Raw genomic sequence first — 15,758 nt, 5'->3', positions numbered from 1 at the left:
CGTCCGCCGTGCCGCCGACACCCAGCTCGCCGGAGCAGAGCTTCTCCTCTTCCCGACACCCTCCAGCTCCAGGTCGCCCCTGTTCCATTCTCCTTTCTTCCTTACTCTGTCCTCATCTCTCTCGGTTCTCTCTCTCAAGGGACCAACCATGGCGCCCCGTGAAGCTCCCCTCTGCAGCCAAATCATCGAATGCCGCCTCCCGCGATGAATCCGACCTCCTCCCGTTCCCCTGCTTCGGATCTGGTTCTCCACACCCCCTTCCTTGCGCCTGCGGCCTCCCGCTCATCGCCATGGCCGTGGCAAGTTCAAGCTCCGCCGCCCGTTGCTGTTCATCGAGCCGTCTAGCGCTCCAAGTGCCGGGAACCGGCTCCTCGTTGTCAAGACCTCCCGGATCCGTCCGTTCTGCCGCCCAAGACCTCGCCAGAGTTCCCTCAACTCGTCCGCACCAAGTCCCGCTTCCGCCTGGCCCTGCTCCTATGCGAGGAGGATGACCAGCGCCAAGTTCCGCGCCCGTGTTGACCGCGTCAACCAGCGGCTCGTCCCGCACCGCTCGCCCGCGCCGTTGACCCGTCGCCCTGCTGCCTGGGCCTCTCCAGCCGCAGCGCTCCAAGGCCCAGCCGCGGCCTGCCAGCTCCTCCACCGAACCGGGCCGAAGCCCATGGGTGAGCAGCCCCTCCGCTCTGTTGTGGCCCAGCCAGTTTCGGCCCAGTGTAGTATTTTTTTCAGATCTACGATTTTAGCTTTATCCAATGTATTACAGATTTGTAGAAAACCCCTCATACTTCATGCATTTAATAACTAAATAACCATGCATCATATGTAAAAACTTTAAACATATAAAATGCTTAGAATTTTGTGTAGATTAATAATATGCCACTTCCATCCATGTTTAAAATGTTTAAAATGTTGTTTGTTTAAATTTTCTCAAATGCCATGTTAAAATGATTTATTTCATAACTAAATAACCGTAGCTCGGTTTTAAATAAACTTTATATGTAAATGGGCTAGAAAAATGCATATATTAACATGGTGCGCTTTGTTTTACTGCTTAACAATATTAAAATATGGTTTAGGGCAGAACAGTACCAAATTCGAAATATGCATGTGGGGATTTTCCGGAATTGTTGTTTGTTGTTCCGGCCTCATTTAAACTTTCCTAGATAGGTAGCTTAATTATGTTTCACCTCTTGCCATGTTTAACAACATTTAATATTGTTTGGTAGCTTAAACGAGATTAAACTAAATATGTCAATGTGGTGTTTTGTCAATATGCAACTCGTTGCATATTGAGCTCCACTTAACTTGTAGTATTGTTTGTTGCACTTTGCCATGCCATGCCTCATTAAACCGAACATGCTTATTTTAAAAGTCTACATGTTGCTATTTCAAAACAGAAAGTTTATCGTTGTTGCTAAAATTCCCTTGAAAAGTCAGAATGTGATAAAATGTTTAAACTTTTTGGACAATAAGCTCCGACAAATTTTCCACAGTGTGGTAAATTTTCAGAATTTTTGGAGTTAAAGAAGTATTGATACTATTGCATTCTTTACAGACTATACTGTTTTGGCAGATTGCTGTTATGTTTGCATTGTTTGCACATGTTTTCTTGTTTAATGATTCTATTTGAGGATAGGAGTATTAAATATGCAGAGGCATTTAGTATGCAATGTTGAATAATAATTTTAGTAATTTTCTACAGTAGAGAATGATAAGGTTTTTGCATTGGTTTATACTAACTTTTCTCACGAGTTCTTGTTGAGTTTTGTGTGGATGAAGTTTTTAAGATTTAGGGTAACTGTGATATAAAAGGAATTAAGGAGACACAAAAGCTCAAGCTTGGGGATGCCCAAGGCATCCCAAGCTAATATTCCAAGAAGTCTCAAGCATCTAAGCTTGGGGATGCCTCGGTAGGCATCCCACCTTTCTTTTTCAACAGTTATCGGTAATATCGGTTGAGCCTAAGTTTTTGCTTCTTCACATGAGTCATGCTATGCTTGTAATGTCATTTTATTTTCTTTTGCTTGCTGTTTATATAAAATACTTAGGTTTGAATTTTTTTTAAATAAGAGAGAATCCACAATTGGGTACCCATTTGCTTAACTACTTGCTTGATCTTCACTTATATCTTTTTGGAGTAGCTTGTCATTTACTCTTGTGCTTCACTTATATCCTATGAGTAATTGTTGAATGAATTGAATATCATAAAATTGAAATTGTTTGTTCATATCATTCCTAGTGGTAGCTTCACATTGAGTTTAGAAAGTGAAATCTTTTGAAATTTGACAATCACAATATTGGTCATACAAGCAATTCATGAATGATTAGTAGAAGGAAGAGAACTTTCACATGCAAATACACTATCTTGGAAATCTTTTCTGAATGTGAGCCCCCATCAAAATATTATATGCCAAAATTGTTGACATTGGACAAGGAAGACAACGTAATGGTTTATGTTTGTTCATATTCACATAGGAGTTATATTGTCATAGATCCTTCAACATGTGGTGCTTGCCCCCCATCAAAAATTCCGCACCAAGTAGAGATACTACTTGTGCATCCAAAAACCCTTAAACCCAAATCTTATTTTCAAGAGTCCACCATACCTACCTAAGGATTGAGCATGATCCTTCAACTAAGTTGTCATCGGTGCAATAAGGCAATAAAAATTGCTCCTGAAAAGTGTTAGATCATTTAGTGTAAGAGAAAATTGAGCGTTGTACAAACTTGTGATGGCAAAGAATAAAAGTGATAGACTACATAATAAAGGTTGCTATCATAAGGGGCAATATAACATGATGTTCTTTTGCACTAAGGGATTGATCATACAAACAAAAAGTGGATGGCAACCTCTGCTTCCCTCTACGAAGGACCTACCTTTTACTTTTATGTATTTACTTTCATGCAAGAGTCAAAGTTTTTCTCTCTATTCCTTTTTATTTTTCACTTTTGGCAAGCATCATGTGGTGAGGAAAGATCTAGGCACATATATCCAGTTGGATATGGGTAGCATGAGTTATTATTGTTGACATCACCCTCTAGGTGAATACGTTGGGAGGCAAAATTATAAGCCCCTATCTTTCTATGTGTCCGGTTTAAATGTTTTGCTCATGTGTATGTGGTGAGTGTTAACAATGACTATATGATTGTTGAGTATGTGGAGCTCTTACTTAGACTCTGTTGAATAAGTTGAATTGCAATTGTTTGGTGACTAAGTATATAGGTTAGTTTCAAGAGAATTCATTGTATGAACCTTAGCATGTGAATTGGTTGCTACTTTAACATCACTACAAAAAAAATACACTTCCGTGATGATACATGTTTGTTACAGTAGGTCGCGTTTTTTGTCATGCATGTACATCCATGATGATTTTATGACAGAATCAAGATAGTCATACATGTGCTGTCGTAGAAGTGTTCCATGACATTACCAAAATTATCATCACGGAAGTGTCCACTTCCATGACGATAAATCGCGCGTCACAAAAGTGCTTTCGTCAAGGGTGACCGACATGTGGCATCCACCATAACAAAACGCCGTTAAGCTATCGGGTCGGGTTTTGGATCTGATAACCCGTTAACAACCCCGACCAATGGGAAATTTCCACGTGTAAAATTCTTATTGGCCAGACGAAACACGTGTCAGCTCGTTAGTGGGTTAGATAGGCGCTTATGATATGTCGACACGTGCCATGACCCACCACTGGCCCATTTAGCTTACAAAGACGGCCCGTTTCACTTGGAAAAGTTAACGGGCTGGCCCATGAAAAGCCTGTTAATGGTCTCTTCGTAAATAGCCAATTTTATGGCCTGGTAACTCATGACCCGTTAGGCCCTAAAGGAAATCGGCCCAACAATGTCATGTGGGCCGTCGAATATAACACCAGCCCATTTCACTTTCCGCCCATGTATGGCCCATGACGTCTTTCGGCCCATATGAGGCCTTCGTATCTTTAGGCCCTTTATAGGCCCACGGTGACTCTATCCCATAATGAACAGTAATTTTCTTTGTACACGTTAACGGCCCGTGATTCACATGGGCCGTTTCCAGACCATGTTAGCTTTCGGCCTATTGACGGCCCATATGTTCTTGGGCTCCTTTTCGACCCTCGATTACTTCTGGCCCGTTATTGGCCTGTTCCCGTAATGGGCCAAATTCATCCCATGGCAAGAGTCGGCCCATTTCTGGCCTGTTAACCCGTTGCGCCGTTTCTAGCCCGTCCTATATTCTAGCCCATTAACGACCCGTTATGCCTGTGACAGAATTAAGCCTTTGCTGTCCTCCGGCTTGTTAACGACCCGTTACCGTGCTGGGCTGATACCAATTACGCCCGTTTACGGCCCATGTAGACCCATTTATCCGACGGCCTAAGGCCCGCCGATTCTACGGCCCTGTTGGAGGCCCATTTATCGACGGCCCGTAGGACACCCATGGATCCTACGGCCCGTATATGGCCCATGGTTGTTGCGGCCACTAGTAAACCAGGGAAAAAGAAGACTAGGAAATTAATAAGGCCGAAACTAACGCTAGGCTATTAAGGCGATTGCACAGATTACATCCACTCGGCATCAAAGATCGCCACCAGTGCAAATATAGGGAACACCCTACACTATACAAAAATGGCTTGCTGTTTTCTTCAGCCAGTGGCTGCATGTTAAAAATAAATTTCGTATCGCACCAAAACAAATTACAACTATATAACGAAAGGAAGGTTGGCATAAAACTTAATAGTCTAGCAGATAAATGCACCACCAGAAGTTTAGAAGCTCAGTTCATTTGAGCTGACTGTTATGTTTTCATGCTGTATTGTCCGATGGAGCACCATAAACCTCGCCTTCATTTCCCCTAGGCTCCTGAACAACATAGCAAATGTCTAATAGCCTAGTTTCAAAACCATGAATATCTTGACGACATCGAACAATGTCTCTCCTTGTTTCACAAAGGGTCTCTGTTAGGGAATGGACTTGTGTCTGGAGCGCAGAAACAACATTGCTTTGAGCTTGCATATCTTGATCATGAGGCAGTTTGGACGAGATTGCCTTAACAACCAACCCAGTATTACGCAGGAACATGCTTTTGGCACTGTTAGTGGACAGGTACGGACCCACTACAGCAAGAGCTAACGTTGCGGTTATAGTTGCCTCGCCACCTTCAGAAGGTGGCAGTTCCACCATTTTTTCCATAGCTCACTGAAAAGTTGAGTTTTTACATTAGTAGTACCAGAACAAAAGATATTAAGGAGGCAGCAAAACCAAACAAAATAGCCTTGGTCTATATACAAAACTTATTCTGGTGAACCCATGTAAAATATTAGTTGTATTTTATTGCAAAGTACATAATAAAACCAGGTTCCAAACATATGACCATGTACCATCGCTAATGTATTGTCTATTTCTTCACATTGTATTGAGGGCTGAGGATAAAGAGACAAAGTTTATAATACGGTAAGCATAGTATGCCATCATTCATATCACAAAACAACTGAGAACAGACAAACAGGAAATTGTAACGTTGTGTGGGCAAGTCCAGTACGGAACTAGATTACGGGTCAAGATCAAAGGAACATCACTCCTCTCTTTTAAACCTTGTAGGTGCAATGATACACTAAGACAATTGTGTATGAAATTGAAAAGAGTAATTGACATTGGCTGCAAACCATGCAGTTCAAGGCACAAGTCAGAGTAAGTAGTAGTTAAAAAGGCATGAGGATTAAGGACTTACAACAGCGGCTTTGACTGGTGTAGTCATGCCCTTCTTCTTGCTGGTGTGACAGCCCTTGAAGATTTCCAAAGCATTTGGTTTAGGTACTTTTGGGTCCTTGCGGGTTTTCCTCTGCATTTCGAACAAGTCAATATAGATATGATAATATGGTACAACAAAAAGAGTGAAACAGCAACTAATTACAAGAGCCTTGCAGTGTGCAATATAGCTACGAGATCCTATCGTCTGTTGGAATTTCACTTTCATACGGTTGGCCTTGTTCTTTGAATAGTTCACCTACAAGAAGATAGATTTGTGTGGCACATGCATAAATCGGACTTCAACATGTGGTCTGATCACATATATATATAATGTACCTGATACTTCGGATCAGACCAGTGTTTAACAAGGCCCCTCTAGTCTTCATCCGATATATTTTCCACTGGAGATGTTTCGGAAAGTTCACTGTTAGCCTTGCCTTCAAAGTGAGTTTTCCTCAAGTTATACCAATACTGTCGCAGAGCAGACTTGAAAACATGGGTGCAAGCTTGTCTGGTTGCATCATCTTGGCTATCCAACTTGAACCTCATCTGTTGAAAATTATGGGAGTCTCATTATCAGCAACCTAGAAAGTATGGGACAGAGCAAGATGATATTACTAGTTTCCATACATAACCATACTTACAGATAAATGGTCGAGGAAGGTGTTGAACTGGGTTTCATCTTTGTCATTCCTGTACTGAATCCATGTTGGGAGGATACGTACATGACACCTAACGACACCCGCTGCCTCTGATACTAACTTGGCTGACTCTGTAGCATCACGTGGCCTTTTTAAACCTGCCTCAAAATGTATCTCCATTCTTCCTCCTCTAGATTTAGTTAACCTATCGCACATTATCCATGATGTTTTTTTCCTCTTGCGCCTAGGTGCTAGTCCAACAACGAACATAGGAAGTGTTAGTGTACATCAAACTGTGAGACTACATATAAAGAAGCATGCAACTGTAACTTGACTCCAGCAACGACCTTCTTGTTGTTGAAGCTCACAAGGTTCATCTGATATTGCCAACTCGTCTTGTGTCAAGAGTGCTTGGGAAGTAGTGTTAGGTGTCAAGGGAGCTTGGGAACGTGCTGCTAGCTTAGTTGACGCACGAGTAACTCGTGCAGCTGGTAGTACTGTGGTATGTGTTGCAAGTACTAGGGCTGGCTCTGCTTGTTTGGTGGCAGCTATTTGTTTCTGTTTGGCTTTTTTGCAGCTTGTGTAGCATTGGATGCTGTGTTTGTAGAATTTTCCACTGGACTTTGACCTTCTTTTGCACCGTAAGTACCAACAGAATCTGCAGGATTCATCCGCTTCTCATTCCCTGCCATTCTGTGTTTCTTCCTCTTTCTCTATGCCATGTTAAGTCAAGCCGACAAGAAAAACTAATAACAATTTAGTTCTTCAGAACAAATTGATGCGTGATGCAGACGAACTAAACTTTGATGTTAGACAACCACATGATAGGAGGATGTAATATGTGTGAAAAACAGGACGGAAGAGATAACCAGAACTATGATGTGTAAACTAAGAAGAAGACATTTCACCAAATTAGAAGCAATGCAATGGAAGGTAGACACCATATGAAAGATGCTACAAATATTGCTCTCCCAAGTTAACAGTGTCTCATCATAAATGGCGTTTAAACAAATGTGAAGCAGTACAAGAAATAAATCATATGCAAGATGCAAACAACATCACACTACCATGTTAGAGGTCTCTCGTCATTAGTGCCATTGCATATTCACAGCATTGCATTTTCACAGTTTATGATGTGTAAACTAAGGAGAAGGCATTTCAACAAATTAGAAGCAATGAAAGCTAGACACCATATGAAAGATGCAACGAATATCACTCTACCAAGTTAAAACTGTCTCGTCATAAGTGCCATTTCAACAAATTAGTAGTACAAGCTAGAAAAGAATGCGAGATGTAACCTATATCACACTCCGAAGTCAAACATGTCTTATGATAAGTGATTGTTGCAGATTACACAACAGTAGTAATTTGATGTAAGAACATGGTGTGATAGACAAATATTATATATTCTAGAAACAGGAGCACGTGTCTTATTCAAGTATAATGTGTAAAGTAAGCAGATGGAATTCAAAAAAATTAGAAGCAATACAAGCTAGACATCACACATAACATGCAACCACATATAACAATGCCAAGTTAGAGGGGGCACTAGTGATGGTGCACTAGGGGAGACGTGCTCATCATAAACACAGCTTTGTTGAGTGTCTATGCATGTGTTGTCTTCGAAATCATCTTGGGGGTGTGGAGGAGTAGAAACTGTAGAGGCCCTCCGTTTGGAAGGAGCACCTTTATCCGCTGCCTTGCTAACTTCCTGCCGCTTTATTGATTTTGAATTGTCAAGTAAAACCGACAAGAAAAAGCAATAAAATTCTCTCTTCAGAACTCATTCATGCATGATACTGACAATCACTACTTTGATTTAAGGCAAACACATGATACCAGGATAGAATATGTACGAAAAACAGGACGACATGGCATGTTCACAACTGTTTGTGTAAACTAAGCAGAAACCATTCCAACAAACAAGAAGCAATGCAAGCTAGACACCACATGAAAGATGCAACCAATATGACTCTGCCAAGTTAAAAGTGTCCCATCATAAATGGAATTTCAACAAATTAGAAGCAGCGCATGCTATAAATCATATGAAATATGCAACTAATATCGCACTGCATATACTAAAGGTGTCTCGTCATATTGATTGATGCGGGATACAAAAAAACAATAGTTTTATGTAAGGACATGCTTAATAGACAGATGTACTATGTACTAAATACAGGAAGGCATGTCACATTCACAGGTATAATGTATAAGCTAAGCAGACTAGCACATGCAGTTTAACCAGATTGGAAGAATTACAATCTAGACACCATATGCAACATGCACCCGCATATCACACTGCCAAGTTAGAGCAAGCACCTGCGATGCTAGTGTAGGCGAAATGTTGTAATCAACTACAGAGCTACGTTCACTATCTTCATCTAGCATTGCTGTTTCTTGAGAATCATGTCGGGAGGCTGACGCTGCATTCTTTAAATGAGGCGTAGTCAACTTGCCTGGCTGCCTCATCATAAGTGATTGATGAGGGATACACAAGAACATTAGTTCGATGTAAGAACATGGTTAATACACAGATGTACTAGTATGTACCAAAAACAGAAAGGCATGTCATATTCAAAGGTATAATGTGTAAGCTAAGCAGATGCAATTTAACCAAATTGGAAGCAATACAAGCTAGACATCCAGCTGGAGTGGTGAGCATGATCATCTAGGACCTGAGAGCCTGGTGGGAGGCGGGCTGCTTCGCCACCATCGCAGCTTTTTAGTTGGTTTCCAGGTGATGCCTATCTTTGCTGGGCTTGTCACTGGCTCGGCCAGTGCCCTGACTAGTCATTTGTCTTCTGGTGCTCACGGGATGGTGGTTCATGTAAAAAAATATCTTTCCTTATCTTAATAAAGGGGCTATTTGGTTTGTGACTAACTTTGCCAAATGTTGCCACACCTAAAGCTAGGCAAGTTTGACTAACTTAGGTGAGTGTTTGGTTCAAGCCACACCTTAGGCAAGCCACACTTGGACCCCACATGGTATACACACAAAAAATGCGGCAAAATTCCCTTAGGCTTGCCAACTTGTGTCTTTCATTTTGATGAACTAACCTTAGGCAAGCTTGGAAAAAAATATGTGGCAAAGTGTGGCAATGCTAGGCCTAGAACCAAGCAGCCCCAAAGACCGACTTTGGCCTTTCGAATACAAGCTAGACACCATATGGAACATGCAACCACATATGACACCGCGCAGTTAAAGCAAGCACCTGGGATGGTGTTTCATTGCGAGCGAGGTCATCAACTCCATAGCTACGTTTACCGTCTACATCTGCTGACACTGCACCCTTTATAGCATTGTAACGTGTTGTGCCTACCCGCGAAGAAAGCTAGCTCAACTTCTCTCTTCTCTTTTTTGCTTCTCTCGAGGCAGACTCTGAAATACCATTGCATAAAAACACAATAGTGAGAGTATGGGTGAAGTGTGTGCAGAACTAGTGCATTGTAAAAGTAGCAGATAGCAGGTGGCTGAAAAATAAATGACAAGAGACATATGATAGCTCTACAACATTGCATGGCAAACAAAATTAGATTCTACTCCGGATGATTTTGTAATATATGAGCATAGGAAATGCAGGTACTCCTCTAGCACACCACCACATGTGGTCATATCTAAGATAACAGTTGACTGAAAATAAATAGGCCAGTCGATTTTTTTAATGAATCGGCCGATCTATAAGGAACGGGCAAATGGCCTTCGTCTACATCCCTCCAGTCACTGTTGGCGATCTTTCTCGAACCACCAGCGACCACCGGCCCAGACCCCTGCCTCCGCCGCCCCGCCCTCCCCTCGACCTCACACCACCGCCGTGCTTGGCAGCGCCCCAGGCCATCCCTTTAATCCCGGCCAACCTCCAAATCGGGCGCCAGTAGCTCTAGGCCGCACACGCCCCTAAGATAAACACCAAGGTGTTGCTTCCCCAGCGTAATAGGCGTACTAGCGCCTGTTACGCCAGGGAATGCTTCCATTAATTGTGAATCAACTCGCCAGAAATTGAAATTCAGGGGGGCGACGGACCTCTAGCTATAGTATATGAGGAGAAACCTTGTGCATCGCGAGTTACTAGGAACATCTAGTATGAAGAAGAAGCGGTCAACTAGTGTCTTCTGTGGGATGAATACCGTGCAAGCAGACACGTAAGATTTGCACGAATAAGGGAAGAGGAGTACCCTTATCGGTTGCCAGTGTGATGTCGATATGTCGCGACAATCTTGTTTTTCCCGGGGGAACCGATGTTTTGGAGAGCCGTGGATCCTTGGACAAACCCATGGACAAATTGTTGACTATATTGCCATGGCCGTATATCGGCGGAGGGGAAGCAGATCCGAGGCGGCGAAGGACAGCGTAGCAGGAACAACTCCGGTGCGGTGGACGGTGGCAAATTTGGAGCGGCAGCGGTGAGGCGCAGGACGGCGTGGTTGAACTGGCTCGGGTCCGGACGGCTCGACCTCGGCTTCAACTACTAGCCGTGGAGGGCGTTGCGGTTTAGGTTGCGGTGGACGATGACGTCGGGGTATTGGCTCCGGCATGATGGAGGAGGGCGACGGTTGATGGGTGGGATGGGGTGGCGGACGGAGGACGCCGGGGTTTCGCGGCTGGTGGAGAGGTAGTTTTGGCGCCCACGGAGTATGAATGGGGAATAGGGCGGGTGGGCGGGGAGGATAGGGGGGGGGAAGAACCATGTTTTGGTCTTGGACGCGCTTGTTTTTGGCTTTTTTGAACAGAAGATGGGACGCGCTTGTTTGAAATTTGGGGAAAGTACAAACTTTGCTCCCCTCTTAAATTTCGGACCTACTGCGGGTCGGGGGTAGGATGGTAATCCCAGGTGTCCCAAATAGTGGGCGGGACCGATTTCGGCCGCGCGCATGTGTGCTTAGGCTACCATTGTGTATGATGTTTTCAGAGGCGGTTGCATGGCATCTAGATGAAGCTACAAACCTACCCCAGTTTAGACCTTTGGACGTCGGACCGGTAGGTTTCATGGGTCAGACTTATTAGAAAAGTAATCTCCTTGTACTACCAAACATTGGTCTCACGCGGTTTCGAGCGAGTAGAGGCTCTTTTGGCGCTTCGTTCGAAATTTTGAAACACAAGCGTTCACGTTTAGAGTACTCTTGAACTATGAGGATTGACCTAAATAGACAATGTTATATTTGACCTTGTATGTTTGAAAACCTCATTAAATTATCCGCTTCTTTTTGAAATTTTGACAGTTGAAAATCCTATAACTACGATTATTTTGGAATGGAGGAGCTAAATTTGAATCTATTTTGTACACGACTACATATGCTATTATGTACAAAATCAGAGCAAAGATTGGTGCCCCCATAATTTAGGTATGATTTACAAATGCCATGATATCAAATTCAAATAATTGAATGGACTTCATGTTGAATTCGATTTTTTTAAACCACCTTAAGTTGAATTCAAATGTATGCTAGTTCATAGGTAGCTATTTATAATGTTCATTGTGTAACTTTCGTATGTATAATGTGCTTTACACACACAACATGAACTATACTCACGTTTATATTCGATTGCTAAAGCGATGCATTGTCTGGAGTTCAAAATACTAACTATGTGGATCAATTGTGTCGAATAATAACATAGACATGCTCAAATTCGATAGAATCTAGATGTCTGAAGGATCAATGACCGCTCCTTACGCGAATTACAAATATCATGATCCCATCCTAATATTTGAATACAATTTATATCTTTAATGAATGTGTACATCAGTCTTTTACGTGTAGTTTCACTCTCCATCGGTGGTATCTCACACATGCTCACACACTCTCTCCCGAGGTGTCTTTCTTGCACACATGCTCTAGATATAACCCTCCCTCCCTCTCGTAACCATTTACAACTGTTTTCACTAACCTTTATCACAAGCACTCTTCCTCTCGCAAGCATACACATGCACAATCCCCATCGACCCTTTCTATATACATGGACCTGCCTACGTGTCTCATGTACGCACATTATCTTTAGGCCTGTCTCTCATGCATTGTTTCACACCTCTCTTCCTAATCGACGAGTATGATTCTAGCAGAGCATTCTGTAGGATGCCCCTTAAAGTTAGGTTGGATGAATAGTAATATTAGAGATAAAGGGGTTACCTTAGTCCGAGAACCTAGGGTTACAAATCCTAGCCGGCTTTGTCAGTGGACACATATTCCTTCACAATTTTGCTATCTTTGTCTTGTACGACTAGTCATCCATGGGTCTTCCTAAATGCGTCACGGGCTGACCAATGTGGCGCAGGACGGAACCGAATGGAGGGCCTCACCTCGACCCACCGGACCTCACGCGGTGACACACCCTCTGCCCCCACGTCTAATTATCTTCTCACACCCACACATACCAACACAAACACCACACACACAAAAAATTTCTCCTGGTGCCTCTATTCCCTCCCCCTTGCATATACACACTCAAGGGAAGGGAATCTCTCGTCGTGACGTCATATTCGTCTCTCTCTAGACCACTCTCATTTCTCGTGCTATCTCTCCCACGCCCCCCCGTCGCCCCCTCTATCCATGCCTCTCTCGAATACGTAATACACACACGTACCTCTCTAGGCCCCACCAAATGCATCAACTACACATTCACACATGTTACATCATGTACCCCATTGATCTAAAAAGCCCTCTCTTCACGTTTATTTCGCATACAACATTCCTTTTGAATAAAGTGTGGCCAAAAAAATATTTTAGAGTTTCTACATATATACAACATTACAAAGTTATATGGAGGAGTACGAACACTAATTTGCATTGCATGGTGCCCACAATGATATTTATTCCGCACTGTGAATTTGTATATTTTTATACTATATACAAAGTTAGTCATAATCAAGAGAAGCGAAGAGCATCTCTCTCTCCATCGCATACCCCCCTGTAAGACCCTTTCACGTATGCACACAAAACTATCTCCAGGTCCTCTAAAAGTAAGCCCCCAGAAAATTCACGCATGTTTCATCTTTCTCTCGCGATATATGCAATGACGATCATTGTATTTGAAGTGAAAGCATGATACGTACATTGGACTTCAGAATCCACTCATTACAGTCACCATTTACGTTTAGTGGTTATTATACAGTCATGGGCTCACCGTACAACTCTGTATTTGCTCAAGACATGACTAGTTGACCAGTTAAACGCTACACGTGGCACCTCTAGTGTTGCATCACATTATCTCACTACCATCGTGCCCACCTATCGGCTTGTATCTACTCTACATCTACACTCTTATAAAATACATAAAATACACTCTTATGAAACACAGAGTTGGTGATGATGGTGTGCCTGCCATCCTGCAATATAGGTCGTCCGATTTATATCTGACGGATAGGAAAGAAACTATGGCAATTTTGCAAAAAGGTACCCACACACCTCTCCACATTTGCAAATAAGGCCTTCCCTCGTTCATCCTTTTCTCTCACCAGATAAACTAGTCATACAAATGCATCTTGATGTTATGTGCAATGCACGGGTATCTTGCTAGTAAGAATGAAAACAAACAACAACAAAAATATTTGGACGGTGGTTCGAAGTCATGACCGCGGGCACAGCGGACAAGGTGGCCTTGTATTGGTATGCTGAGCTGTCTGTTTTAACATACAGGAGCTGGTGTGGTGATTATACACACACGCACGCATGCACATGAACTGCATGCACGCAACACTCACACAAACACATGCACACAACACTCACACGTACACACACAGCCACGCACGCACGCAACACTCACACGCACACAGGCACGCATGCATGCACACACCAGTACACCACACGACCAACACACACTCTCACGCTCAAGTGCTCAACCTACACATGCATGCGCCCACATCAGGCCCTGACAGACACATACACAACCAGGTGATTCCCGCGCACGGGTTGAAGTCTTGTCACGCCTGCTTAAATTTGTGTTTATCTGACCTTTTCCCTATGCGAACTGACAGGTGGGACCCACAAGGAACATGGTCAATTTAACTAGTCAACATGGCGCCACGCAGACTATTTGGCCGGTCAACAGAGTGCAATCCGATGCTGAACCGTGAGCAAGTGACCGTATAATCACCGCAAAATGTATATATTGACCGTAATCAGCTTATTCTGAAGTTCGGTGACCGTATTACGCTTTTCTCTATGTAGGCCCTCCAAAACTACATCTCTACATGTTCTCGCTTGTTACATCTAACAACTATGCAATACAGCACTACTACTACACTCTAACACAATAAATCATATGTGTTTTTAGTTTTACTAGATATCATATTGTTACTTAATTATTCAGTTTGCATACATTAAAATTGCCTTTGAAATGTATGGCCAGTATCATCTACCGCGCAGGAAAAATCTCGCCCTTTCCTGTTTAATCGGGTTTGTATCGATGGATCGTGCGAAACAGCAAAACTATAGTACTATACAGTACAAGTGACAGTTCACTGGGCTATCGTGTCATGTACTCCTCCGTCGTAAGAGTGGAGCGCTGGCTTTCATAAATCTTCTAGTCCCTTTCGCCGACATGTGGGATATCAAGCTACCGGGTCCACGCGCCATACCGGAATACAGTGCAGAGCAGCCGGGGTGAAGCACCCCAGTCATGGCGCCGGCGTAGTAATGAGCAATGAGGCGTCAAATCACAAAGCTGCACCTTTCCTGCAGTTAAGTTGGAGGGACGAAGTAATAATGCTAAAAAAATAAGTTGGAGGGACGAAGCAACCATCATTTCACTCGTTGCTGAATCCGCTTCTCCTTCATCTTCTTCAACTTAACCACGTCTTGCTTCTGCCATTGTTCTGCCTCATGTGGGACGCGGATCGGCTTGGTAAAGCACTGACACGTGGGACCGCATGTTAGCAAACCGCCAGGACAACGTCCTCCAAAAATAAGAAACCTCCCCCGCCATCCGTGCGGCAAAATCACCTCCTTTTTACTAATCTTGATTCTATAATTTTTTAGATCAATATAATTGAGATTTGTATAGATAGCACACAGGAGCAAAACCAAGTGGTACGGTTAAGGGCATCCACAATGTGTAGCCAAACGTGAAAATAGCTTTTGGCATCGTGGGAACCATTGTGGGCGGTGTTGCCAAAGCCAAAAAGATGGAACCGAAGCTCCCTGATTGATTGATTGAAGGAATAGAAAAATGCAATGTCTCTCCTCTTTCTCCCATGCTTGGACGCATGTAGTACGATATAGAGCACAGAGTCTACTCTCTTGTCCCTTCTATCACAAATCACAAAGCGGTGAGGCGTCAAATCACAAAAGCACGGACGAAGCAACCATCATTTCACTCTTCGGTGACTCCGCTTCTCCATCGTCTTCTTCGAGAAACCATCTCACCGCACTAAGCTGGACGTACAA

Source organism: Triticum dicoccoides, chromosome 1B (genome assembly GCF_002162155.2).
Source record: "Triticum dicoccoides isolate Atlit2015 ecotype Zavitan chromosome 1B, WEW_v2.0, whole genome shotgun sequence".
Taxonomy (NCBI): Eukaryota; Viridiplantae; Streptophyta; class Magnoliopsida; order Poales; family Poaceae; genus Triticum; species Triticum dicoccoides.
Note: the sequence above shows the minus strand (reverse complement) of the source record.